Genomic DNA, 24,544 nt, shown 5'->3' on the forward strand with positions numbered 1-24,544 from the left:
CGGGTTTGAGACCAGTCTGGGAAACATGGTGAAACCCTGTCTCTACAAAAAAATACAAAAATATAAAAATTAGACATGTGTGGTGACTTGCATCTGTGGGAGGCTGAGGTGGAAGGATCACTTAAGTCTGAGTGGTCAAGGCTACAGTGAGCCAAGATCATGCCACTGCAGTCCAACGTGGGCAACAGAATGAGACCCCATCTCAAAATAATAACAATAATAATAATAAAGCAGACACTCAAGGGATTAATTATCTATTAGCAATTAATCCAACTCAATACATAGAAATATTTCACAAAAAAGCAATCTCAACATATATCTTGATAAAAGAAAATAAAAAGCAGAAAGGCAACTGCAGGCTGGGGAGTGGATAAAAGAGTAAATAAACCCCTGTCAGGAGAGGGAGCTGGTATCTGAGGAGCTGAGCACTATTATCTCAGAATGTAAAGGAGTAAGAACAACTTCCTCAGCTCGTGACATCCCAAAGAGCTATGATTCTCTCTCTACCTTTTTTTCTGAGTGTTAATCTTCAGAGGAGCCTGAGCTCCTAAGAGTGCCACATTTGAGCTTTAGTTTATTAAACAACCCAAGGGTACACCTTCCCTGGACATGGAGACTAAAAAAATGCCCTCCCAAGGATCCCCTCTTTTTGACCTGCATCCAGTAAAACCAAAGTTCTCTACTTTCCACAGTGTTAGCATGGTTTCATGCACTCCTGTGGCACTCAGGTGAAATATTCAGGGTTCTTGGGGTTTGTGTATTCACTTACAAGAGGGCCACATTATCCTGTGCAACACTTGCCATCTTTGTAGGGTTTCTTCTCTTCCCCATTCCACTGATGCCTCTGAGGCCCTGGCATTGCCTGGTGTAGTTGATGCCATAACAGTTCAGGGTGTTCCTGGTGACAATAGCAGTGAAGAAGAAAGACTATATGCACAAGAGTTGAATGAACAAGCAAAACCCAATGGTATGTTGTCTTCAAAAGCCCCATCTCACACGTAATGATACTCAGGCTCAAAATAAAGGGATGAAGGAAAATCTACCAAGCAAATGGAAAACAGAAAAAAAAAGCATGAATTGCAATACTAAGTTCAGACAAAACAGATTTCAAACAAATAAAGATTAAAAAGGATAAAGAAGGGAATTATATAATGGTAAATGGTTCACTTCAACAAGAAGGCCTAACTGTCCTAAATATATATGCACCTAACACAGGAGCACACATATTCATAAAGCAAGTTTTTGGAGACCTGCAAAGAGACATAGACTCCCACACAATAATAGTGGGAGACTTCAACACTCCACTGACAGTATTAGACAGATCACTGAGGCAGAAAATTAACAAAGGTATTCAGGGGCCGAACTCAACATTGGACCAAATGGATCTGATAGACGTATCAGAATTCTCCACTCCAAAACAACAGATTATACATTCTTCTCATTGCCACATGGCACATACTCTAAAATCAATCACATAATTATATATAAAACAATCCTCAACAAATGTTAAAAAGTCAAAATCAACCAAAAACACTTTTGGACTACAGCACAATAAAAGTAGGAATCAAGACTATGAAAATCACTCAAAACTGTTCAATTACATGGAAATTCAACAATATGCTCCTGAATGACTCTTGGGTAAATAATGAAATTAAAGCAGAAATCAAAAAGTTGTTTGAAAATAGTGAGAACAAACCTACAGCATACCAGAAATCTCTGAGACACAGCTCAGGCAGTGTTAAGAGGGAGATTAATAGCACTAAATGTCCACATCAAAAAGTTAGAAAGATCTCAAATTAACAACCTAACATCACAACTGAAAGAATTAGAGGGCTGGGCAAGGTGGCTCATGCCTGTAATCCCAACACTTTGGGAGGCCAAGGTGGGTGGATCACGAGGTCAGGAGATCAAGACCATCCTGGCTAACAACGGTGAAACCCCATCTCTACTAAAAATACAAAAAATTAGCTGGGCATGGTGGCGGGCACCTGTAGTCCCAGCTACTTGGGAGACTGAGGCAGGAGTATGGTGTGAACCCAGGAGGCAGAGCTTGTAGTGAGCCGAAATTGCGCTACTGCACTCCAGCCTGGGCGACAGAGCAAGACTCCATCAAAATAAAGAAAGAAAGAAAGAATTAGAGAAGCAAGAACAAATCAGAAAAAGCCCAAAGCTAGCAGAAGACAAAAAATCACCAAAATCAGAGCTGAACTGAAGGAAATCAAGACACAGAAAAAAATTCAAAAGATCAACAAATCCAGGAGTTGGCTTTTTGAAACAATTAATAAGATAGGCCACTAGCTAGACTAATAAAGAAAAAAGGAGAAAAGATTCAAATAAACACAATTAGAAAAGATGGAGGGAATATTACCACTGACCCCACAGAAATAAAAACAACCATCAGAAACTACTATGAACACCTCTATGCACATGAACTGGAAAATCCAGAAGAGATGGATACATTCCAGAACACATACACCCTTCCAAGACTGAACCAGGAAGAAATGGATTCCCTGAACAGACCAATAATGAGCTCCAAAATTGAATCAATAATAAATAGCCTATAAACCAGAAAAAGCCCAAGACCTGATAGATTCACAGCTTAGTTCTACTATATGTACAAAGAAGAGCTGGTATCATTCTTACAGAAACTATTCCAAAAAGTTGAAGGGGAGGGACTCCTCCCCAACTCATTCTAGGAGATCAGCATTATCTTAATACCAAAACCTGATGGAGACATAACAAAAAAAAGAAAGGCCAATATCCTTGATGAACATTGATGCAAAAATCCTTGCAAAATACGTGCAAACAAACAAAATACTTGCAAACTGAATCCAGCAGCACACCAAAAAGCTAATCCACCATGATCAAGTAGGGTTCATCCCCAGGATGCAAGGTAGGTTCAACATATGCAAATCAATAAATGTAATTCATCACAGAAACATAACTAAAGACAAAAATCACATGATTATCTCAACAGACTCAGAAAAGACTTTTGATAAAATTCAACACCGCTTCATGCTAAAAACTCTCAGTAAACTAGGTATTGAAGGAATATACCTCAAAATAATAGGAGCCATCAATGACAAACCCACAGCCAACATTATACTAAATGGGCAAAAGCTGGAAGCATTCCCCTTTGAAAACTGGCACAAGACAAGGATGCCCTCTGTCACCACTTCTATTCAACATAGTATTGGAAGCCCTAGCCAGAGCAATCAGGCAAGGGAAAGAAATAAAACACATCCAAATAGGAAGAGAAGAAGTCAAACTATTTCTGTTTGCAGATGACATAATTGTATATCTAGAAAACCTCATAGTCAGGGCCCAAAAGCTCCTTCAGTTGATAAACACCTTCAGCAAAGTTTCAGGATACAAAATCAATGTACAAAAATCACCAGCATTCCTATACACCAAAAACAGCCAAACCAAGAGCCAGAAAGGCAATCCCATTAACGATTGCCACAAAAAGAACAAAATGCCAAACAGCTAACCAGGGAGGTGAAAGATCTTTACAATGAGAATTACAAAAAGAAATTAGAGAAGACACAAACAAATGGAAAAACATCTCATTCTCATGGATAGGAAGAATCAATATCATTAAAATGGCTATACTGACCAAAGCAATTTACAGATTCAATGCTATTCCTATCGAACTACCAATGACATTCTTCACAGAACTAGAAAAAAAAACTATTTTAAAATTCATGTAGAACCAAAAAAGAGCCTGAATAGCCAAGGTAATCCTAAGCCAAAAGAACAAAGCTGGAGGCATCATATTACCCAACTTCAAACTGTATTACAGGGCTACAGTAACCAAAACAGCATGGTACTGGTACAACAACAGGCACATAGACCAATGGAACAGAAAAGAGAGCCCAGAAATAGGCCATAAGTCTATGATCATCTGATCTTCAACAAAAACTGACAAAAACAAGCAATGGGGACAAGACTCCCTTCAATAAATGGTGCTGGGATAACTGGCTAGTCATATACAGAAGATTAAAACTTGACCCCTTCCTCACACCATATACAAAAATCAACTCAAGATGGATTAAAGACTTAAATATAAAACCCAAAACTATAAAAACCCTGGAAGACATCCTAGGCAATACCACCCCGGACATAGGAACAGGCAAAGAGTTCATGACAAACACACCAAAAGCAATCACAACAAAGGCAAAAATTGACAAGTGGGATCTAATTAAACTTAAGAACTTCTGCACAGCAAAAGAAACTATCAACAGAGTAAAGACACAACCCACAAAAATGGGAGAAAATATTTGCAAACTATGCATCTGACGAAGGTCTAATATCAAGCATCCGTAAGGAACTTAAACAAATTTACAAGAGAAAAATAAACAATCTCATTTTAACAAATGGACAAATGACATACACAGACACTTTTCAAAAGAAGACATACATGTGGCCAACAAGCGTATGAAAAAAAGCTCAATATCACTGATGATTAGAGAAATACAAATTAAAACCACAATGAGATACCATCTCATACCAGTCAGAATGACTACTACTAAAAAGCAAAAAATATAACACATGCTAGATGCTAGCAAGGTTGCAGAGAAAAGGGAACACTTACATACTCTTGGTGGGAGTGTAAATTAGTTCAACCATTGTGGAAAGCAGTATGGCGATTCCTTAAAAAGCTAAAAGCAGAACTACCATTTGACCCAGCAATCCCGTTGCTGGGCATATACCCAGAGGGATATAAAGACACACGCATGTGAATGTTCACTGCAGTACTATCCACAATAGCAAAGACATGAAATCAACCCAAATGCCCATCAATGACAGATTAGATAAATAAAATGCAGTGCATATACACCATGGAATACTAAGCAAGCCTTAAAAAGAATGAAATCATGTCTTTTGTGAGAACGCAGCTGGAGCTGGAGGCCATTATCCTTAGCAAACTAACACAGGAACAGAAAACCAAATACTGCATGTTCTCACTTATAAGTGGGAGCTAAATGATAAGAGCTTATGAACACAAAGAAGGAAAGAACAGACACTGGAGTCTACTTGAGGGTTGTCGGTGGGAGGAGGGAGAGGAGCAGAAAAGATAACTATTGGGTACTAGGTTTAATATCTGAGTGATGAAATAATCTGCATGACAAACTCCCATGACACATGTTTACCTATGTAACAAAACTTCACATGTACCCTCAAACTTAAAATAAAAGTTTTTTAAAAAAGAAAAAGACTATATGCACAGGGTAAGGTATTATGATAATAGCACCTAAAATTCTCATATCATATTAATAATAATGGTAGCTGCTCTTCCCTGGTACTGTTTTCCAGGCCCCTTTATACACATGACCATATGCAGTCCTTCTAACAACCTTAGACTATTTATTTGCAATAAGCCTTATTTCAGAACAAACTTAAGGGAACTTAAGAATCCCGTTAAGTTGGCACAGTTATCTCAATTTTATGATGAAGACATCGAGGCTTATATAGTTTTAATCAATTGCCTGAGGCAACATAGCCTGCAGTGGCAGAGCCACATTCAAAACCAGCCCCATGCTCTAGGCTATAGGTCAACCACACACACATCATTCCAGAGCATGTCCCAACTGGGTTGACAAGGGCTTCACTGGTGCACATTTTTGTTCCCTTCTGGCATGTTAATTGGTCTGTGTTTTCTGCAGGTGATTTGTGGCTGCTGATAAACATGCTCATGCCAAGCAGGCCACAAAAGCGGTGAAGATTGTATACAAAGACATGGAGCCTATAATTGTGAACATTCAGGTAATGTCAAGATCTTCTCAGTCTTTTGGTCATTTGGCAGTGGGTCTTTCCAGAAACTTCCAAAACATGTGCTACCATGGTACCTATGAAACTCTTTATCTTGTTGCATTTCCCAGCTGCTGTGGAGATGGTACATTTTCTCTTATAAGTTTCAGTCTGCCTTTCTCTTACCACCAGATACTTCTAGCTGGAAATGTGTCCTCTTAGCCCACAACAGATCCCTAATTGTGCACACTGACCCTAAATACACCTGAAATGCTTCTGGTTTTCCCAACAGGAAAGTCCTAAATTCCAAACTTGACGTTCAAATCTTAGGAAGTTCAAACCCTGGCCTCTTAGATGGATTTTGACATTTGCAAGTTTGAAATGTATTTCCCTTAGCTCCTGTCCCAGGTTCCAAGGTCCCTGGTCCTTCATGGCCCTCAAGTCTTCTCACCCAACATGGAAAAAACTGCTCACTCTCCAACAAATACGGAGCATGTGCTCTTTCCCTGGGCTTTTCTGCACTTTTTGCGAGCTTCCTAGGTGCCATGATTCTTTTTGCACATTCCTGATGGAGCCACTAAAGAGAGAAATAGCATTATTACCTAGAGGAAGAATGGTGATAGGAATTACTTGCATTACATTGGCAGGATGGATGCCCTTCTGTCACTTAAGGAGAGAAACTAAAAATTTGTCCAGAAATAAATACAGTGGAATTGAATCTCACATGAGGTCAGGTTCTAAGCAAACATAAAGAATGGTCAAACTCGACCTTAACATACTACCCCACTATACCAAGATAAACCAGATACAGAGGATTAAAAATTAAAAGGTCAGAAGTAAAATCCAAAAAGCATAGAATCAAAACATGGGAGAACTCAATAGTATTTCTATGAGTCAAACTCAAAATTCCTTAAGAGAAAAAGTTAATAAATTAAATTATATAAAATAGCACACTTCTGCATAAAGAAAAAAATATAGTAAGCAGCCAAAACACAAGCATCAACTGGGAAAAATATTTGCAAGGCACACCACAGCCATCAGCCTAATTTACTAAGTATATAAGGATTTTCTAGAAATCAAGACAAAAAAGCCAAAAGAAAAATTAGCAAAGAATGCAAGCAGGCAGTTCATGGGAAAAAATATAAATAGCTCTTATATATAGGAAGATGATATGGTTTGGCTGTGTCCCCACCCAAATCTCATCTTGGATTGTAGTTCCCATAATCCTCATGTGTTGTGGAAGGGACCTGGTGGGAGGTAGTTGAATCATGGGGGTGGTTATCTCCATGCTGCTCTCATGCTCTCATGATAGCGAGTGAATTCTAATGAAATCTGATAGTTTTATAATGGGCTCTCTCCCTGCTTTCCTCTGCACTTCTCCTCCTTTTGCCATGTGAAGAAGGACGTGTTTGCTTCCCCTTCTGCCATGATTGTAAATTTCCTGAAACCTTCCCAGCCATGCTGAACTATGAGTCAATTATACCTCTTTCCTTTATAAATCACTCAGTCTTGGGTATGTCTTCATTAACAGTGTAAGAACAGATGAACACAGAAGAGATGCTTGGTCTTACTGAAAATAGAAGAAATTTAAGTTAAAAGTTACAATGAAATGCCATTTTTAATCTATCAGGTTGGCAAAAATATGAAAGTTTGACAATATATTCAGTTGCCAAGCTGCAAGAAAACAGGCAATCTCTTGTCTCACTGATAGGATTATAAACTGGAACAACCTGTATGAAGAGAAATTTAGCAGTGTCTATCAAAATTCCAACTGTATGTAGCCTTTAACCAGCAACCCCAGTCTGTGAATTTATCCTGTAGCTTGGCTCGTCTATCTGTGAAATAATGTGTTTCCAAAGTTATTCTTTGCAGCATTGTTTGCAATACTAAACTACTGGAAACAACTCAGGTATCCATTCATCTATACAATGGAATTCTATGTAGCTGTATATATAACATATAAATACATATATATAAATTTATATATAACATATAAATACAGCTACATAGAATATAGCTTTATGTATTATAAAATATATAAACAGAGGGCTGGGCACAGTGGCTCATGCCTGTAATCCAGCATTTTGGGAGGCCAAGGCGGGCAGATCACGAGGTCAGGAGATCAAGACCATCCTGGCTAGCATGGTGAAACCCCATCTCTACTAAAAATACAAAAAATTAGCCAGGCATGGTGGTGGGTGCCAGTAGTCCCAGCTGCTCAGGAGGCTGAGGCAGGAGAATGGTGTGAACCCGGGAGGCGGAGCTTGCAGTGAGCAGAAATTGTGCCACTGCACTCCAGCCTGGGCAACAGAGCAAGACTCCATCTCAGAAAAAAAATATATATATATATAAAAACAGAATGAGGGTTGGGCATGGTGGCTTACATCTGTAATCCCAGCATTTTGGGAGGGCAAGGCAGGCAGACCACATGAAGTTAGTAGTTTGAGACCAGCCTGGCTAATATGGCAAAACGTTGCCTCTACTAAAAATACAAAAATTAGCCGTGCATAGTGGGGAATGCCTGTCATCCCAGCTACTTGGGAAGCTGAGGCATGAGAATCACTTGAACCCAGGAGGCAGAGTTTGCAATGAGACGAGATTGTGCCACTGCACTCCAGCCTAGGTGACAGTGAAACCCTGTCTAAAAAAAAAAAAAAAAGAATGAGAATGAGGACATCCTCTAAACACAACTATAGAAACACCACCAAGTTATACTGACAAGTGAAACGCAAAATGCAAAAAATGTGTACAAAGTGAAGAGGGTAATAATAAGGTCCATATTTACTTGTATTTGCATAGAGAAACTCTGGGAGAACACACAAGAAGTGATAGTGTTAGTCACCTTTGGAGAGAATGAGTGGAAACTAGACAGAGGGAAATGGGTGTGGGCAAGACTCCACTGATTATATTCTGATTCTGTTCCATTTTTAAACTATTTGAATGTGTTATCTAATTTCGAAAATGAAATTCTAAAAATAACCTTGAAACATTCCTTAAATTGTTCATAAAGTACAGAATATAAGCACACTAAAGCTTGAGAGCAACTTGACTAAAATAAACAACAATGGTTAAGTTTCTATGCAGGTCTAGGTATCGAAATCATTCTCCTGTAACATACCCATCAAATTCCTAGGTAAGAATGGAGGATGGGTGGAGAATTCTAAAGTCTGCTTTCAGTTTAGACTAACCTAATATTAAGCCTCCATAATAGATTGTGAGTATTAAAGGAGATAGAGGAGTCCCAACGTCACTGAAGGCTGAAGTTCATAGGTAAGTTAAATATGCATATGTGGGGCTCCTCTACAGGGTGATCACATTTTCTGAACTGTGCCAGGTCAGAGGTGGTCTGAGAAATGCAGCTGTACCATGGAGGCACTAGGACATCATGTTTGAAATCTGTGCTGTCTTGTGGTTTTCAGGGTGAGGGATAGAGGTGACCAGTATTGGAAATCTTGAATTGCACAACACTTTTAGTAGTTGCTTTTAAAGTAGCCACTTTTAGTAGTGGCTATAATGAAAATTATAGCCACCAAACACATGGCAGAAGGACGTGGGTGGGGAAAGAGAGACAGAGGTAGAGAGAAAGCCTGAGGATAGAATCTTTAGTTATTCTTTCAGTTGACGTTTTTATTAAATTCTCACTTCTATCACCTAGAGAATTGCACCTGTAACTGCCCAATGGGTTCACCTTGCCCCTGCCTACACAGAGCCAATTTATCAAGACAGGGGAATTGCAATCGAGAAAGAATAATTCACACAGAGCTGGCTGTGTGGAAGACCAGAGTGTTACTATTACTTAAATCAGTCTCCTCGAGCATTCAGGCATCAGAGTTTTTAAGGATAATTTGGTGGGTGGGGGAAGGACAGTGAGTTGAGAGTGCTGATTGGTTGGGTCAGAGATGCAATCATGAGAAATTGAAGCTCTCCTCTTGCTGAGTCAGTTCCTTGGTGGGAGCCACAAGATCAGATGAGCCAATTTATCAATCTGGGTGGGGCCAGCTGATTCGTCAAGCGCAGGGTCTGCAAACTATATCAAGCACTGATCTTAGGAGCAGTTTAGGGATGGTCAAAATCTTGTAGCCTCCAGCTGCATGACTCCTAAACCATAATTTCTAATGTTTTGGCTAATTTGTTAGTCCTACAAAGGCAGTCTACTCCCCAGGCAAGAAGGAGGTTTGTTTTGGGTAATCGCTGTTATCATCTTTGTTTTAAACTATAAACTGAGTGCCTCCCAAAGTTAGTTCAGCCTATGCCCAGGAAGGAACAAGGACAGCTGAAAGTTTAGAAGCAAGATGGAGCCAGTTAGGTTAGATCTCTTTCACTGTCTCAGTCATATTTTTGCAAAGGCGGTTTCAAACCTGATAATTCCCAGACATCTCACAAGGTATGAATTCAAGGGCTGCTCATATATAGTTTTTTGATACCAGGTCAACTTAAAATTTGTATTTATGGGCTGATTACTAAATGGTTCACCAAATCTTTCCAATTGCCCTGATTCTTTTCTGCACTGCCTCCAGCTTCTTGAGTGCAAACAAACTCTATTTCTCAATACCTTTGGTTATTCATAGATTTCTGAAGTTTTTCCTTCATAGTTAGGTAAAAAGAATTGTTTTTTTAAGATTTTTATTCTTCACTCTTTCCCTCACTTCTCCCCTCACATACACCCATTTATTCTTCATAGCTGAGTTCCCTATGGATTTTAGTGAGGACTCTTTCAACTCAGCGGGTGCTGAATTGTGGCTTGGGATTTAATATCGCTAGTAAATAGATGAAAAGATGGACAGCTGTTTGGGTGCCACTGTTGAGGAACAAGTTTCTATATGTTCTATAAAGTCAACCCTGCCCCCAGGCAGTTTCATTACAGAAACAGGTTCACCCATAGATAAGAAGATCTCATTATTTATCCTTATCTGATGATGGAGTCCTTGCTCAAGTCAATAATAATTTGCTTCTTGGACTTGAGAACACACTGATTTGGGCAGGAAACAGAGTAAAGGGTAGGAGATTTTTAATTGCATATAATTACTCAATTATCTATCATGTGTTTAATAATAATGGCCTGTGGAAACTTGACCAAATTATGATTCTTTGACATCAAGACAGGAAAGAGCAGAAAGATAGATATCATATAAAGAATAGGAGTTGCCTTCCCTTAAAATTCCTGCTACCCTGCAGCTGCAGTCTGTACATCACCACGGCTTCCCTCTGGCCCACCTGCTTCCACTCAAGCCCCTCCTCTCATCTTCAGGTCACGTGGACTTCTGATCCTGCCTGTCCAAATCGGGATCACTTTTATTTTTTCCCTCTGGATGGTGCATAGCTCCCTCTGACTTTATTTTCTGCCAACTCATTTATATAAGGTGCTAATGCTAATATCTAAGAGGGAGGAGTCTTGGGTGACCTTCTGTGGCACTCTAGGGACTGCTGAGCAGAGGATAATGAGGACCTCAGTGTGACCATCTTAATTACATTTTGTAATGCAATCTATCCTTAATAAATTGTAAGCGATACCAATTTATTTCTCCAACTAGGGCTTTGCAGGCATTTAGAGAATTTTCTCTAGTCTGTGCCCCCCAATAGATAAATAAATAGACTTTTTTTTCTGGAAATTGGGGGAAATGACAAGAAATGTATTTTTTGGTGAATGAAGCTTTTGCTTTTTATGTGTGATCTGTGTTACCTTCTGAGGATCTTCTTGCCATTTGTATAAATGAAAAATCTGGCCACTAAAGGTAATAATGAAGGAATCACAGAAACGACAAACTCCAGAAGGTTTTTAAATTCCCAAATTACACAGAGAAAATCCAACGAATAGCTGTGGATGACCACTTAGAAACTGAGAGGCACAAAAATAGCCACAAATAATGCTCTATCATGACTTCTGAAACAGAGTGACAGCAAAGGAGTTCCTTAAACATACAGATTGCTTCCTAGCTGTCTTGTTTATTATTAAAAAGCAAGAAATTCATGGCTGCCTGCTCTTTCCTGGGCTGTTCTACTCTTTGTCTCTTACTTGTGTAGTCAAGGGATCACAGTTGTCGCTGAAACATCCCACAAACCCAAACTTGATATCTCAAATCACTTAAAGTTGTGATCCTGGTTTTTTTCTCCCCAGATCTGGCTGCCCAATCTATTTTATTCTGGAACATGGGGACAACATGTTGATAACTGGAGGATGGCACCCACTACCTGGGACACATAAGGTAAGCAAATAGGAAAGTCGCTACATGAAGCACAAATTCAGTGATTCGCTAACTTGCAGTTTCAAACATTTGCAGAGCCCTGTGCTCATCCACATGTGATTGCTGTACTTTTTAATCAAGTTTTGGTGGTGCACTTTGTGATTGTCAAGTCACTGCCCATAAAAGATATGGGAACATTTACGTAGAGGGTGAAAGAAAGGCTGGAAGCAAGACAGAAGTGTGGGCAGAGGCCACAGCATTTGAAGATCTCCCCGTTTCTGGGGGCATCCAGAATACAGACGTGTTAAGGATTTGGAGTGATGCTTGTTCAAACTTGATTCTTCCTGTATAGTCTCAATCTAGCTATAGAAAGCTCCCTCTTCACTGAAGGAGATTCTTCTGGCAGCTTCAGTGCTGTGGAATATAACCTGGAATCTAGAAGGCAGCAGAACACACTGCTTAGAACCTAACATAAGGATCGCAAAGCTCCAGCACTAAACCCCAGGGGTTTCAGTTCATAAGAGACCTTTTGTTCTCAAGCAGAGCTTTATCAACTATAACTCACAAGCATGGACAATTTCTCACTCCACTGTTTGATTGGAATCAAATCCCTGCTTAGACATCATCTTCTCTAGGAGACCTCCCCAACAGAGCCCTGGCTCCTTATAGAATTGAGTTTGTTCAGTCAGCACCATAATCACAGAGTACTTCTCGAGTGCCAGGTGCTATCCACCTCTGCCTCCTGGGTACCTGGTGCAGCCTTCTAGCCTTGAACATCTCATTCTGCTCTGCCAGATGACTGATTTCTTATGTGGAAAGGTTCCTTTCTTTGCATTTCTGTTTTCCTAGACCTTGCACATAAAAGGTGCTCAAAAAATACATGCTGAAATGAAGTGTGCAACAACAAACACACTGTAAAAGAGTCAGAGGGTCCGGCAGGAAGAGGGTCAAATAAGTCTGCTTTCCTTGGAGTGGTCTTTCATTCGACAGATAAAACATCTGTGCTGGGACCTTCAACAGAATCTATGAGAGAGTATCAATTGAGCCAGCCAGAGCAGTGAGGGGATTGAGAACCATGTTATTAAAACTCAGTGTGCTTGGTCTGAAGAAGAAAAGAGCTCATGTGCAGTGTGGGCCAGTCTCAGCTGACAGGGAGGAAGGACTGCATACGTGCATGCCTAAAACGTGCAAGTCACAGTGACTGGTCAACTCAGGATGGAATCCCCCATCCCTCCCATCTCACTCCTGTCCCCTCCCTGCGTGTCTAGGCTGGTGCTCTCCATGTCGGACTTCACTCCCTCCCCTCACCCCTTGACAGCTCCTGCTGCCACACCAGAGCTCCCTGACACCGAGCCCTGGCGGCAACCCCATCTTCACCTTTCTGATGCTTCATTAGGCAGCCCAGACCCCCACTCCTGCCCAGAATGCTGCCCCTCCTCAAATTTCTGAAAAGCTGTGGAAAGAGGGAGTAGAGCCATTCACTGCTCTGATGGGAGGTACAGCTAGAAAAGAGGATACAATAGGAAGGTGGGATTCCACATTGTGTGAGAGCTGGCCGACACTGGAACGCCTGGCTTCCAGATGCTGTTCCTGCCAACAGGAAGATGTGCTCTAGGCAGCTTTCAAATTGTTTTACCGTGGCCCATAAAATGCACCTTATGATGGGACCCAGCACATGTGCATGAACACACACACACACACACACACAGAGAGAGAGAGAGAGAAAGAGAGAGAGAGAGAGAGAGAGAGAGGAACGAAATTACACAGGACAACACTTATTTGGCTACATGTCATACACTGACACTTCTTCTGCACAGCTTTCCTCTCCCCTCCTTTCCCCCTCCCTTCTTTTCTATTTATTCTTCTAAATATGCTGGTCCTAACTGAATTTTCACACCTTACTAGTGAATCACAAGGGACAGTTTGAAAAGCACTGAGTAAGATGGAATTTCTGTAGCAGTGGCCAGAGAACACCTGCATCAGGGCCTCGGAGATGCTTGGTTAAAATGCAGACTCCTGAGCCTCACTCAGACCTCCTGAAGCTGAATTTCTAGGAGTTGAGACCCAGGTATAAGCTCCAAAATGAACCCCTGCACTGGAAGAGTTTGGAGCAGCTGGCCTCTAGATTCCTTCCAACTCCAAAGACTGGGATTGATTGAGCCCCTAATGTACAAAGCGTTATACTAAGAGTTACGGGAGACACAGATCTATCACATGGCACCTGTCCTGCTGGAGAGACAGCATGTGCATGTGGAGGAAGTTAAACAACAAGTTTATCCTGAACAGGTAGCTCATGATTCACACAAAGAGGGGTCCAGGCACATGATGCCCTGAGTCCAGAAGATGGGGACCTGTGCACCGTGGTAGTCAGGGAACCCTCAGCAGTGAGAAAACCCCTTGGCCCATTAATTAGGAAGAGTAAACTTCTAATGAATCATGTTTTCCACACTAATAACCATAACAGCAACCACTATAGCAGTAACATGTAGTTAGCATGAATGGGGCTATTTCATTGCTTACAACCTGTGGCTTTCTGTTAATCCTCTTTGGAGGCTGACAGCAGTCCTCTGGGCTAGGTCGGCAGTTCTCAGATGTGGTTCCTGGACCACCAGCAACAGCAGCATCACCCAGGAATTTGTTAGAATTGCACATTCTCAGGCACAGACCTACTGAGTCAGAGATGCTGAGGTGGAGCTCAGCAATTTGGGTTTTAACAAGCCCTCCACTGGACCTCCATGAACCTGTGAGTTAGGTTATAGTTTTGTCCCCCCTTGTTACACAGAGAAACACCAACACGTGTCACTATGTGTGGAGTGGGCTTCCCAGAGTCGCCCAGCTAGGAAATGGGAGAGCTAAGGTTTGAACTCCAGCAGTCTGGCTTCCCAGCCACACGCTTACAAGGAGTGGAAAGGACTCCCCCTCGCACTCTTACAGTGCCCTGGATGTTGTACTTGAACCTCAGGCACTCACAGAAGTGTGCCGTTTACCACTCACAGATTGGCTTTATGAACAATGGGAAAATCAAGGCAGCAGACATTGAATATCACATCCATGGAGGCTACATATTAGATGATTCTGAAATGGTACTCCACTCACAAAAACTTCTGGGGTTCCAGTTGTTTGTGGCCATAAATTAAGTGTGAGCTTGGATTCTTAGAGTATAGCTTTAGAAGGTTGTGTCCACCAACGTATGCTCACTTTACATGGCATATGAGTTGTGAGCCAGGATGACTCACATAACTTCCAATCTCCACCCCCTCTGTCTGGGAGGTAGCCAGGGAGCTGCTGCCTCTCAGCTTTGAGGCACTTGGTGGCAGAAGGTCCCCGAGGCTCACTTTCCATTTGCCACACGCTAGTTACAGAGCATCCCCTCGATGAATACCTCCCATTGTCCCCAGAAAACATCCATAGAGCAGGTCTCAATCATCCCTTTTTCTCTTCCTTCCCAACACCTTCACCCTAGGCAAGGCCTGTGGGGGTCAGGGAAGGACACAGTTGGCATCTGGAAGGAGGGCCAAGGTTTGGGCCTGTCCCAGGCAAGTCTCTCCTCTGCTTATGCCCTGGGAACCTCTTCCCTACACACTCCCAGAATCGCCTCTCCTGCCCAGAGCCTGGGCCCCACCCTAGGCCTTTATCCAGGCCCAGCTGTCTCATGTCCAAAATCACACTGAGTCCTCCCACGGCCCCTTTACCCACAGTCTAATCCCTTGATAATAGGTATGAAGACATCACTGGCCCATTTGGCTTTCCCCACAAAGTTTCTTTCTATTCTAGAAGCTTCAGAACTCGTCTTTTCTCTACCCACTCATCTCATCAGAGGGACGCTCCACCTGTTCTCTTTGCTTTCTAATGATCCCTAGGATAGAAATCCACAGCCCACTCCATTTATAGATGGAATTTTTATGACCTGCCCACACATGGTTTCATAAGATGTATTCTCAAAAATTCTCAAAACAGATGTAGTCTAATTTAATAACAAATATGCATTATAATGCTTCGGAGGAGGAGATGCTGTCCTGAGGGCCAGCAAACAGCTATTTGTCTTAACTACACAAAAAGTTGGGAAGGGCTGCACCCACCTGGCAGAGCTGTTCTTTCCACTCTTTTTTCTACCTGGAGTCAGACTCAGTGATTCGGGAGAGTCACTCTGTGCCACCAACACTGAAATACTTTGGTTGAGTCATGATCAGAAATTTTGGGCTTTGCTTGGGCTTGCATGGTTTAAATATGCAAGAAAAAAGTGGAAAAGATCCCAGGAAATATTATAGAAACTGATGTCTCCAACCTAAAGAAAAAGAAAAAAGGTCTGAGTGTTCATAATACCAATAACATTTTGAGGGTGTCGAGTAACTTTTTTAAAAAGCAAAATTAAGTTGTTTCCATTTCAACCAAATACTGAATATTAATTGGTTTAAATTGTAGAAAAATATTTTATTCATCCATTTATATAAAGACATATCTACTTAATCTATAAATTATATATACACTTAATTTTAAATTATATGCATTTTAAATTAAATGTATATATATTTACTTATATATAAGTATAAATATTATATACTTATATATAAAAATAAAATCCATATAATTTAAAATTAGGTGGTCACCTAAGTAGGTATGAGATTCCCCTCTGTGGTGGTGCTGAGAATTGAATACAGAAACACATCTTAGAAGGGCTGGCATTTCTCCTTCCTGCATGTCTGAGGCCGAGCCTGCAGGACCAAAGACCAATTTGCCTTCCAATACAACCTTCCAAAGGTTTGGTTTTCCCCATGGAGCATACGTAACAGAGACCTGGATGAAGCTGTGGCAGCGAAATGCCACCTCACCACCAGAGAAGGTAATAGGAACTGATCATCATTAAAAAGGCCTTTAAATAAATAAAAGAACAGTATTTCAATTCTAAAAGTTGCATTGTCTCTTAAGTGCTTAATTTATTCTCAAAGTGTTCTTTCCTGCTGATTCTATAATATTCTACAGCTAGTCTCTACTATGGACTCACTGTGGACCTTGTTGTGCAGTTTGGCACTTTCATCCACCAGGTTAGAGATAAACATGTGCAAATTGGTTGATAAGACAATTCACAAGCAAGAATTTGATCCAAAGAATCTGATAAGATGCTGGAGAAATGTATGAAAAAATCTTCATACTACAGCAGGAAAAAAGTTGTAGAAAATTTAACCAGTGGAGTTACTGGAAGGAAAGAGGAATTGTCATTATCACCATGAAATTCTCAGTTGGATATCCAAAGATGTTTTATCATCAGGTAATTTTCAGAAATGCTTGTAAGGCTGAAAAAAATTTACCTAGATCTATTGATACTAATTTTTAGAAAATAACTGAGTAATTCCATAGGTTTTGCTGCTGGTTTAGCAATTTCATTTCTTTTGCTCTAGCAGCTACGGTGCTATTGGTTGATGAAGAATTACTGATAACAAAGAAGTCTACAAGGAAAACTGATATTTAAAACACCACAGTTCTAACGTACAGATCATTTTGAGGACTGCCTTAAGTCACAATCCCATTTAACATTTCTTGTCATGTTTCTGTGTGATCCTTAAGCATTACTTCTGGAAGGCTTCCCTGACCTCCAATACCGACACTGCACCATCCACTCCTGATCCTTTTTTTTTTTTTTTTTTTTTTTTGAGACGGAGTCTCGCTCTGTCGCCCAGGCTGGAGTGCAGTGGCGCGATCTTCTCCACTCACTGCAAGCTCCGCCTCCCGGGCTCACGCCATTCTCCTGCCTCAGCCTCCCATGTAGCTGGGACTACAGGCGCCCGCCACTGCGCCCGGCTAATTTTTGTATTTTTAGTGGAGACGGGGTTTCACCGTGTTAACCAGGATGTTCTCGATCTCCTGAGCTCATGATCCGCCCGTCTCGGCCTCCCAAAGTGCTGGGATTAGAGGCGTGAGCCACCGCGCCTGGCCCTCCTGATTCTTAACTCACTACAGTTGCACTATGTTGAAATTGTTGATTTCCCTTTAGGGTTTCTCACTGCAGGCTGTAAACTATACCCATGTCTTAGCCATTTCTTTATTCCTCTCTTTATTCCTCCTAACATAAATGTTCGGATGGAATGATGGATAGATGGATGGGGATGGAATGATGGATGGATGGATGGGTGGATGAATGGATGGATGATGGATGGGTGAATGCATTGTTACATGAATGAGAAGGTGAAACAATTTGGGGAGGTATTGGGTCTTTCTCTGTAATTTCCTTGAAAATGCTCTACAACTTCTACAAAAATAAGCTCAGATTGCTTGGTCCTTCCTACAAAACCACAGTGGAATTACAGAGAAGACATCAACATTTCTGCTCATGATTTCTTGTTGTTGTCTGTGGATTTCTCCCCACTCAAAAAAAAAAAAAATCACTTGGTATTGGAGAAACAGCCAGACACTAAAAATCAATCTTTTTAAATTAGTGCCATTGAAATCAGAGATAGATCCCCAAAAAGGTAATGTTGGTGGGATTTTAGATTTTTTTTTTTTTTTGGCAAGAATTGAGTTTTGTAGAATTGTATGAAAAGATTATTGGAACAAAAAGGTAAAAATATCTAAACATTCCTACACTGAACATCCATGGGCTCCTTGCCTAAGAGATGTGTCTACTAGGCACTTCTCATGCTTCTAGCAACCACCTTCCTATAGGACAGGGAGCAGCTCTAATGCCTTAAATAGCCCCAAACCGGATCATGCGTCTGAGTCAAACTGGGTCATGCGTCTACTTCAGCAACTCCACTGCTCTGTTAGCATTTTCCCACTGGTTAACTTGGAAACATAATCATTACTTTTTAAACAGAGATTTCTTTCAAATATTTAATTAAGCACACCCAGAATTGTGATTGAAAGCAACAGTTAAGCTCAGGGAAGACAATGACTAGTTTAGCTTTTTTTTTTTCTTCAGATTAATATATACGTATAATTTTTAACACACCCAAAGTTGCCCAACTCTAATCCGCCCTTTCATCACGCCTGGCTCCCAGAACATTTTCATCTACCTTTCTCAAAGGGTAGAGTCCTGACGAGGCTTCTCCTTGCTCAAGACATTCTCTGCTCTGCTCTTGAAGGAAGAGAATCTGAGATCACACACTCATAAATTGTACCCACCTGGTAAAATCTGTATTTTAATGAGGGAGTTCTAGAGGTGGTGCCTAAATCTCCATGTTTTTCCAGTGTAGGAACTTTCGACACTCTGGGAGTCCCATAGGACCCAGGCTTGGACAAGGGGACGCCAAGCCTTATTTATGACTGAGCACATAGATGGCTGCTCAGCACACCTCCTTTCAAAGAAAATTGTTTAAATATACTTTTAGTGGCCAACATTTTTCCTCAATGAAAATAGCTTTATTGTTTTGTGATTATACATATAATATATGCTCACTGTTTTTGCAAAGAAATTGTAAACAATACAAAAAGTTCAAAGAAAAAAATTAAAATCACCTGGAAGCCCACCATGCAGAGATAACTACTATTCATATTTTGTCAACATCCTTTTCTATACCTCGCATATGTCTATACGATTTTGAGCAATTGGGATCATTTTGCACGTGCTGTGTTTAGTTGTGGACACATTTTTTAAGAGTTTTCTTTCTTGTTCTGTTTTGCTTTGGTGAGGAAAGAGAATGCTGCCTCCTCCTCCCTGCTTCTCCCCACTTCCAGCCACCAGGTAGCCAGTGTTAACAGTGTGGTATACGTCCCTCCGTTTCTTTCCTGACGTACCTGTAATCATAGTTCACATTCACACACTTATACAAAGGTTTGGCATAAAATAACGTAATGTCTTTGTGTGAGAATGTTCCTCTCATTTCCAACTTACTACCTTTCTTCCTCACCTAGTGAATAAGTAAGTAAGTACATTGAAACCAAGTATTAAGCTCCATGAAAAAGCAATAGTTTTGAGGAAGCAGTAATGAGGCAGAGGGTAAGACTGGTGTGCAAAATCTCTTTGCCTCCCTGGAAAGTCCACTTAACATATTCCCTCTCAAGTCACCTCAGTCGTCCTCTGTGAATCAAGAAAGATAAAACCCAGAGGCCAGTCAACTCAGTGCACTGTCACCAGACACCTACTATGTGACTGATGACATCATTGAGGCAGTGGGGCTGCAAATGGGATTTATTACTGGAAGGTCTGAGTTTGCACCCTATTTCTGTACATTTAATGGCTGTGTGACCCTGACAAGTATCTAGTTCTCGTCCCAGTCTCTTCATCTGCAAAATGGGAATGGGATAAGTATCACAGAATTATAAAGATTAATACAATAATACACGTGAAAGTATTTTTAAGTTATGAAGTGTGTTAGACAATGTGGGAGATAAAAAGGAAGTGTGGTGCAGTACCTAATTAAGAAACTAAATGTTATCCAAAGAAGTGACATGAGCACAGATGGAATCATTTCAGTCCTGGAGCAGTTAGTTGCTGCAGGCAGGGCCATATACCCTCATGTCCAAGGGCAGTAACTGTGGATAAGAGATGTGCCCACACACAGAGTGCACCAGCTTCATCCCATTAGTAGAATTATACCCTGCATCCCTTGATCTACAAAACATGCTAAGGGAAGACCCTTGCTCTGGGTCACATCCACCAAATACTCATGGCTGGGCCAACAGGGCAGTGCAGACCCAAAATACTATCTGTTCGAGGCAAGACACGTCCAGGAGAGCAGCTCCAGCTCATAGGCTCAAGGGGATTCCTATAAGCACACAAGAACCACTATGACATAGAAGCCCCAGCAAGAAGGCAGGCAGGACTGCTGGTGAGGACACGGCTGAATGTGCACCTTTCTAATGATAAAAATGACCACAAACATCCTAATACACATACCCTCAGACCTACCACTTTCACTGCTAAGAATTTTGAAACAACTTTGAGATATAATCTATCCACATACCATAAAATTCACCCATTTAAAGTGTACCATTCATAGAGTTGTGCAACCATCACCAAAACCTAATTTTAGAACATTTAGTCAGCCCACACCCCCCAAAAATATTTATACACACTATCACTGCTAGAAATTTATCTGATGGTCATTTTCAAGAAATTTTTTGCCAAGACATATATGCAAAGGTGTTCATTTTTGGAAGCTATTCTTAGAAGAGTGGGGGGAAATGCACAGAGTGTTCCTTATTTAGAAACTTCTTAAGTAAGTTATATTACATATATGATGGAATATTGTGCAGATATTAAAGCAAATGAGATGGATCTATATATGTTGATATAGAAAATAATACCCAAGATTCATTAATAAGTTAAAAAAAAAAACAGCAGAATGGTGTTTTTACTCTTATACTTTTTTAAAAAAATTCTATCACAAAATTATGCCATATTCATAAATAATCACAAGGAATTGATGACCAGTTACTTTTAGGATGGGACAGGGCAGACAAGTGGGCAGGGGTGCTTTCATTCTCCATCCTGTACCTTTCTAAAATGTTTGACTTTTTTTAAGTATACACCATGTTCATTTTTCCCTCTATGAAATCTTTGAGGCCAGATACATTTTGGAATTCTAAATTTTTCTGATTTTAAAAGATCATATGATCTCTACACTATTTCTTAAAGTCCTCAGCAGAGTCTGGGGCAACACACCACATTCAAGCATGGTAATACTTCTGCAGTGAAGTGTATGATTACTTACACCCAGTAAGATCTTTTAAAGACTATGAATCTCTCATTGGATGAGATCAGTATAAGTTTCTCCACCAAATAGGTGCTCAGGGCTTTTCAAATTCAGAATTGCAGGTAATAGACTGGGGACTTATATTAGCACTATTCAACTTTTCTTATAATAACCCAGTGTGTGAGAGCAATGAGATTATGGACAAATGAGATTTTGTTTTTTATATTTTGCTGTCTTTTATTCTATAATTCTTTGCAAGTTTTTTACTCCCCAGAAGCAATTGAGAATAATAGTTCAGAGGAACAAGGAGAAAGAATTCACGAGGACAGAGTGTTCCTCCCCGAATGACAACTAAGGGCAAAGAGGGTCTGCTCCAACAAAAACAAGCTCTAAATTCTACTAGTTGTTAACAATTTAGGCCAATTTGCTATTGCTTTGCAGAGTTGGAACCGCAGAGTGAGGCACTCTCCTTATTGACTTCAACCGTACACTATGAGAGACTCAGAAAGGAGGACAATGCCAGTGGGCGTTCAAAGTCTAACCAGTTAATGCTGCTGAAAATGGCGAGAGGCCCCTGCAACAGCTGACGCCCACATTTCAACAGTAAGGGACTCGTCTAGGCTTTTCTTTGTTTCACAGATTTCATGGAACAGCACCTTTGCTCTTCTCAGGTGGCACACACCTTTGGATGAAACCACTGGTCCTGTACCAGTGAAACTGTAGCTTTATTTTGTGGCTTTTGCTGCTTCATTTGTGACTGCCTTACTGTCAAAAATTCACATACAGATGGCAGAAAGAACAGATGTCTAATTTTATTTCCAGGCTGCTGCTCTAGTTCATATCTACACAGGTGGGTCTGTATTAGTTGGTCATGGCGGAGCTGAACTGGGACAAGGTATTAACACCAAAATGACACAGGTGAAACAGGTTGTTTCAGTTTCGCCATCAGCCAGAATTGGACTTCACAAAATATTCCCAGACTGCACTGTATCACCTTTGGGCTTTGTGATGCAATGACTAGAATTCTCCACAGCGTCCCTAGGAGCTCATTCTGAATTACCTGGTAATAAGCCAACTGGAACTTGGGAAGAGGGCTTCACCTGCCTTCTCAAGTGGGAGGGGCTTCCCCAAAACTCAGCTTCCCAAGGAACCAGTGGCTCCTCACTCTGGACTGGAGCAGCTGTAACTTTTCATGGGCTCCAAAGTTCAGTGAGGAGCGGCAGCATTCCCGGACAACTCCCGTGTATTAATTACACATATATGTAAGTTCTAATTGCACCCCAAATCCAGACTTCCTGGTGCCAGACAACTTGTTCATTCCTCAGTCAAGTCCACTTTCTCATGCTTACTCTATGAAAAGGGCACCCATGATAGGGTCGGGGTCCCCCCTCTAGAATGCAGACCTCCTTAGTTGAGAACAGGGATCTCCCCAGGCTGCCCTCTTGGAAGGAGAGGGCAGAAGCCTTACTGAGCCAAAGATCCTGGTATCTGGAGAAGGGCAAGTGCGGCATTCCGTTTTGAGAGGGGACAGGTGCAGATATCCCTGGTTTGGTCAGCTGAACTTGAAGACCAGTGCCAAGAGTAACTCACTCAACGCTGGTCACTCAGTGACCCAGGTTCCAAGCAAGTCTCTCACAAAGCTTTAATGAGTACCTGCCCCTGGAGTAAAGTAATGAAGACAATACTGAGTGCTGTACAGTCATGCCTCACTTAACGACAGGGATATGATCTGAAAAACACATCTTTAGGCAATTTTGCCATTGTGGGGACATCACAGAGTAGTATATTTTCATAAACCTAGATGATATGGCCTACTACACACTTAGGCTATATGGTCTAGCCTATTGTTCCTAGGCCCCAAACCGGCACAGCATATTACTACACTGAATGCTGTAGGCAATGGTAACATAATGGTAAGTATTTGTGTACCCAGATATATCCAAACATAGAAAAGGTACAGTAAAAATCTGGTATAAAAGATAAAAAAGTTTACACCTGTATAAGACACTTACCATGAATGGAGCTTGTAGGACTAAAAGTTGCTCTGGCTGGGTCAGTAAGTAGTGAGTGGATGTGAAGACCTGGCACACTAGTGTAGACTTTATAAACACTGCACACTTAGGCTACACTACATCTATTTTTAAAAATAATTAGGTCAGGTGTGGTGGCTTACACCTGTAATCCCAGCACTCTGGGAGGCTGACGCAGGCTGATCACTTGAGTCCAGGAGTTCAAGACCAGCCTCAGCAACATGGGGAAACCCTGTGTCTACAAAAGAAAATATGAAAATTAGCCAGGCATGGTGGCATACACCTGTAGTTCCAGCTACTTGGGAGGCTGAGGTAGGAGGATCACCTGAGCCCAGGAGATGGAGGTTTCAGTGAGCCGATATCATGCTGCTGACCTCTAGCCTGGGCAACAGAGCCAAACCCTGTCTCAAAAAAATAAAGTTAAATTTAAAAATAAAGTAATTATGCCACAACACTATGACAGCTATGATGTCACTAGGCAATAGGAATTTTTCAGTTCCATTATAATCTTGTGGGACCACTGTCATATATGTGGTCCACTGTTGACTAAAACATCATTATGCCACACATGAATGCATTTAAAACAACCCTTCAAAGTAGGTATTAATGCCCATATAATTCAAACAAAAATACTTTAGAGAGCAAAGGGAGCCACTGACATTAACACAAAGACAACCAGTGTAAACAGGGATTGTCCTGGGCAAAGCAGGCTGTGTGGTCACCTGGTTCTGGTATCTCCAGGTCATGGACAAGATCCCCACAGCATGGAGAGTATAAGTGATCCACATACTGAGAAGAAGCAGAGCTATTCAATCACAGGGATGTCTGGCTCTAAAACTCACCTTTCTCTACACACCACGCTGCCTTTCTCTGTGCCTGCGTTCTTGTGTTCACTGCCTGGACAGGGGTTTTCATAGCCTTGGTAAGTATGCAGCAAATCCTAAATGGAACC

At 41.1% G+C, this 24,544-nt stretch overlaps 1 long non-coding RNA gene and 1 pseudogene across 1 annotated transcript; one reads left to right on the forward strand and one right to left on the reverse strand.

Annotated features, from left to right (window-relative positions):
* The window catches only part of AOX3P (aldehyde oxidase 3 pseudogene), a 98,007-nt pseudogene that overhangs the window by 29,973 nt on the left and 43,490 nt on the right, over positions 1-24,544 (forward strand).
* Positions 14-23,724, reverse strand: LOC103876432. The gene is made up of 5 exons (XR_635670.3): positions 23,575-23,724; positions 16,013-16,218; positions 7,235-7,321; positions 770-898; positions 14-42 (listed from the first exon to the last, which is right to left on the reverse strand). It is a non-coding gene; the product is annotated as an uncharacterized LOC103876432 (long non-coding RNA).

This window comes from Papio anubis, chromosome 10 (genome assembly GCF_008728515.1).
Source record: "Papio anubis isolate 15944 chromosome 10, Panubis1.0, whole genome shotgun sequence".
Taxonomy (NCBI): domain Eukaryota; kingdom Metazoa; phylum Chordata; class Mammalia; order Primates; family Cercopithecidae; genus Papio; species Papio anubis.